Genomic DNA, 5,486 nt, shown 5'->3' on the forward strand with positions numbered 1-5,486 from the left:
GCAAAGGACTATCGTAGATTATCAAATCAATATTCTATGCTTTTGTAGTTGCCCATAAGGCCATAGCAGAGGAGAATAGAGGTAGGAAATGGTTCACCACCTACTTATATCAGTTAGTGTTCACTAAACCATCACTCCTCATTTAGAAATCCACAAAAAACAAATCATATGCATATGAAGAAAGCATAAATGGTATATAAAAAGGAAGCCAGATCTAGGCTTAACTTGATGTGTTCATCTGCAAGAAGCATTTTCACAATTATGCTGACCAAAGCAAAGCAGTGTGATTAGGGGAGGAAAGCTGTACCTAAAGCAGAGCATGGCATTGAGGCAAGGAAGCATAAACTCGCTGCGATCTGCCGTTCCGATGAAATACAAGTTGTTTGAATTGTTTCTTTCCTGTTCACAATATGGACCAAACAAGATTATAGGTATAGAGACAATTTTACACAATAATTATGGTCTACTTCCTGGTATAGCTGAAATTTCTGCTAATGAAAATCAAAACAAGTAGGTATACATGAAGTAGAAGAAAATAAAACTACCTGCCAGCCTCTGACTCCCGTCCTTATTTATCCAGAAAGTTGTCTCTGCGCAGCTTATTGGTCCATGGCCTCACGAGCTGTGGACACAGTATAACCAAACACTAAAATTGGAGGTAGAAGTAGAGAAGATTGGGAGAGATAGAGAGGGGTTATGTGGACTGCCAAGAACAGAGGATGAGCTTGGTGCTGCTGAGGATGAGGGCCACACCAACGCAAATATGAATGGACAGAGAGATGTGGGATGAGGCAGCGTACATACCAGATGGAGGAGACGAGGATGCTCACCTGGTTCCCGCGCTCATGGTCGGGGAGGAGTAGCACGCGGTGCTCGGGATCAGAGGAAGCTTCCCTGCCATGGTCTTGGTCGGGGACGGCGAGTTTGACGAGAGACCTGCAGGGTGGAGGGGACGAGGGAGGAGGCCGCCACCAACGACAGCTGCTCGGTCACCCCGCGTGGCACCCCTCCTCCATGGTCGCTGTTGAGGCCGCCGCCGTCCGCCCGTGAGCACCACGAGCCCGAACGAGCAGATCAAGCGACGGGCGGCGAGGAGGCTGCCGTGGTCGCCACCAGATGCCCTCCATCGCTGGACTCGAGTAGGGAGGGGCGCGGTGGAGGCCCTGCTGCCTTCTTCTGCTCCGGCCAAGGGGAAAGGAGGGGTGGAGGAGAGGGGGCCTAGCCGGCTGCCGCGCGAGCTCCCGCACGCCCTCCCACACACCATCAGCGGCACTATTCCCGCACGCCTCCACCGGTTGCACTACTCCTTGCCAGCCCCTATGGAGGTCGCCCGCGCTGCTCTGGCGTGCCGACCCGCGTCGTCCCTACGGAGACCGGCCGCACCGCCCCTTGCCAGCGCCGGCGGGCTCTTCCAAAGGTTGGCCGCGCCGCCTGTCGCCCGCGCCGTCGATTCCAGAGAGGAACGCGGTGGAGGTACAGGATTGGGGGAGAGTCGCGCGAGACGGCTAGGGTTTGCCGGCCGTGGCCGGGCCGGGCGGGCTTTTTAGCGACCCACGGATAAAACGTGGGTCAACGCGAGGGCCTCGCGTCCTGGACGGAACGGCCGGCCGAGATCGCGCCACATCAGCTCGATCGGACGGTCGAAAATCCAAAGCGCTGTGAGACCCCTATGGGGGGCATCATATACACCTTTAGATGTAAAACTGGTTCAATTCTTATAATGTTCAGTCTTTGTTGAATAGTGCTCGTCTTTTTTATTTTGAGCAAATCAGGTCCTGTAATATATTGTAATTGTTCCTTTTGTAATATTATTTTTTTGTGACTGCTTGCGTCTCTCTTTGATTGAAATTGTGATCAAGTTGACTTGTAGTTGTGCTTTATGTACTTTGATTATTTGCCATATATGTGATCTGAACTAAATGTCCAAAAGTTAGCAAAAGTAATGTCAAACACTCTCGCTAGTTAACCCCTTCCACTAACCCATTTGATGCATGGAGGGTGAATTACTGGTCATAAAGTACTCATAAAGTTGAGTAAATTACACAAATCTACCACAATTGGGGCAGTGGTAACGGGTCAGTACCATGCTGGACTCGCCCGAAAATTCGCCTCGAGCCTGTAGGGGTCAGCGCCCCGACGCTTCTAACCGAACCATTTCCGCCATGCTCCTATCTCTCTTACCATGTGAAAGCCCACTGCTATGCCGACCACCGCCACCGCATGCGCGTGACCACGCAGTGCAGCCTCCTTGCGCCGCCACAGCAGTCATCCACCGCCGCCGGGACACATCGCTCCGGCCGCCACGGTGCGTCCCTATGTCTACCACGACACTCCGCCTCCACGCTCCGCGGTGGCCGCCACCAGCCTCCTCAATGCGGTGGTCGGAGTAGCTCCATGAACGAAGGACTTGCTTGCCTTTTGTTTTTCTGTTTAGGGACCTTTGTGTAAAAATTTGGACTCTGCAACATCTCAACTCATACAAGGCACCAAAAAACATCTCACCTCAGCATCTCTCAACCCATACTGGCTACCAAACAACCCATAAAATCCTAAATCAGCACATCTAAGGTCAGCATGTATGAGGTGGAAAACACATTTGAGGTGAGCAGATCTACCAAACACACCCTATGTGTCCGGGCAGTTTGTCAACCTGCCAAGTGCCAAGGCAACCGGCTGCTGCGGTCCGCTTCCGGTTCAAATCCGGCTACAAAGCAGATCGGTGACGATGATCATATGAGCTACATGTTCTGGACCATAATCTCGGATAGCTCGGTCGCTCATTGCGAGCCCCTCGGTCACTCCAGCGAGCGACGTGAGGGCTCCCCGGCGGCATTCGTCCTCGACCCCCCTCCTCTCCTCCCCTTCCCCTTGCCGCCGCCAGAGGGCGTCGCCGTGCAAAGCCCGCGCGGTGTTGGCGCCGGCGGGGCTCTCGACCCCTCGTGCGGCGACCGGGGCGCGGGACCAGGCGGTTGGTGAGGGCAGTGCGCTGGGCGACGGGCGCGGCAGCACGGAGATTCGGCCTCGGCGTGGTGACGGCGCGACCTCTGCGCGCTCTTGGCGGCGGCGACTCCGACGGCGGGCGGCGCGAGCTCTGCCTTGGCGGACGACGGAAGATGGTGGAGGCGTGTGTGGAGACCGACGCGGCGTGCAGCTCGACCGGTGGTGACAGCGCCCGTGCGGTCCGGTTCTGTGGGGCCCTGGCGAGGTGGTGATGCGAGGCAGATCTGACCGCCTCGAATTCGGGTCGGGGCAGGGGCCCCGAGAACCTCTCGAGCCCATCCTCGCCCTAGATCTGTGGGCGCCGGGGCCATGGGGGCTGCTGGTTGCCGTTCTGGTAGGGGCTTTCCCCCGGCGGTGCAAGGGTGCGGTGGCCGGCCGGCTCCTTGGTCGGAGTTCGGTATCCTCACTGCAAAGTTCCCGTTTTCCTCACTGCTGTAGTGTGCAGAGTTGGGAGCCGGGGCGGCGGCCCTGGTCGGTGGGAGCCATTTTGGTTGGCGGGTGTGCCAGTGGCTCAGGGGCTGGTCGGAAACCATGGTCGCGGGGGTGACATGGTGCCGGCGAGCAGCATGCGTTGGCAGTGGATCGATCGCTCCGTCGGTCGGTATCCTTTGTAGAAGGCGGGGAGTGTTTGCCGAGGGGAAACCCTTACCCGCCTGGGCCACAACGGCGACGTCCACGGATGTCGTTTCCTTCTTCAAGGCGTTGTTGAGGCTTCTCCCTGGCCTTCTACGTGCTTCGGGTGAAAGCCCAAGATCCTCGGATCGGGCAGTGGCGGCGCTCTTGTGTCATGTTCTTCTTGAAGACACCGCCTTGGAGTTCACAATATGCGGCTCTCCATTGGTGGTGTGGCTGAGGCGCGGTATTCAACGAGCAAGGTGCTCCGGGTAAGAACCTAAGATCTGCGGATCTGGCGATGACGATGCTCTCGTGTCGTGTTCTTCTTGAAGACTCGTCTTGGCGCTTACTGTGTCTCTTCGGATGCCGTTGGCTCTTCCCTTGGCGACCTTCGGCAAGGCTTGCGTTCTGCCCTGCTTCCTCGTCGAGTTTCCTTGGTGCTTCTTGTTGGGGTTCGAACGGTGGTGGTCGATGCACAGTGGTGGTCGGCCACTTGTGGCGCTGCCCGCGGCGGGGAGTTTTGTTGACGGCGTGCGTGTTCGATGGCTCGCTCTAGGGTGAGCTCCGGCCCGACATTGTTGCTGTCCGGTGTCTTCTCCGAATCTTCGTAGGCTTAGTAAGGGTCGTAATCGCCGTTCGAGGTTCCGGTTGTAGCCATGTTGGCAATTCGTGTGGGTGCGTGGATGTGTGTTGCAAGCTGGGTTCAGCTCTTTGTACCTTGTCGCCGTTGTGGCGTTATTAATTTAACATCGGACCTTTGGCTTTTGATTAAAAAAAATATCGAATAGCTACGACAATGAGAAGCTCAAGACGTTCAGGACAAGACTCCATCACTCGAACGTGCTTAACATCCAGCTGTTTCAATACGAACCGGTGCGTGCGGGACTGGGACTGCAAGGGGCGATCGGAAGGAGGCCAAAAAAAAAAACATCCAGGGTTCCATCCTTTTATTGGCAACTCCGTTGGTCTTGGGGCTTGGAGGTGTAGCGAACCACGGGCTCTGGCCAGGGCCGGTCCATAGATTTCGAGGGCCCTAGGGTGAAACGACACAAAGGATCCCTTTTCATAGTGGCTAAGCTTTTCTAGGGTAGGGGGCATTGGCCCATTGCCCAGTACTTAAAGATATTTATTTACGTTAAATTTATATATCTTACTTAAAATTTAAGTATGATTAGATTTCTAGGCCGCTTAACAATCTCACTCAAACTTCACTACTTGGTCACACACAAATAAACTAAAAAAAATATTATTCAGCAAGATAAATATTAGGATAATACAATAACAAACTAAATATTATTTACATTTGAAAGATCCATCGTCTTAAGAATATTGCTGAAGATGTTTAAAACTATTTATTTCTATTGATTACGCGAGCTATATACCATGATTATTATTTCTACCAATAGCTACTTGTGTACATGTGTATTGTTTGCGAGAAATAGAAATAACCAGAGAAAAAATTATGAGGATCCGTGTTATTCTGCACATTAGAGAAGGAGTCGGAGTATAAACACGTTAAGCTACAACTTCAACCTTCTATATTTTCTAGAATTATTCCAAACTTTACTGCCTAAAGACTACAAATATAAATGTAGTCAGTGTACAAACAAATCTTAGACTAACGTTCTAACTGTTGAGGGCCCGGGGCGAGCGCCCCTCTGCCCTGCCCTATAGACCAGCCCTGGCTCTGGCTGGTGGGAGGATTTTTTTTTATAGGTTGTTAGTGTTTTTTTCGGTATGGTGATGCGGCGGCTAGATCTTGAAGTTAAAATAAGGCCACCCTCGTTCTATCTTTACTCCATCCTTGCTCCGGTGGAGCGTCTAGCATCGGAGAAGGGCGTGTGAAGTCGTGTGTCCGACGAATCTCCGGT

This window comes from Lolium rigidum, chromosome 6 (genome assembly GCF_022539505.1).
Source record: "Lolium rigidum isolate FL_2022 chromosome 6, APGP_CSIRO_Lrig_0.1, whole genome shotgun sequence".
Lineage (NCBI taxonomy): Eukaryota > Viridiplantae > Streptophyta > Magnoliopsida > Poales > Poaceae > Lolium > Lolium rigidum.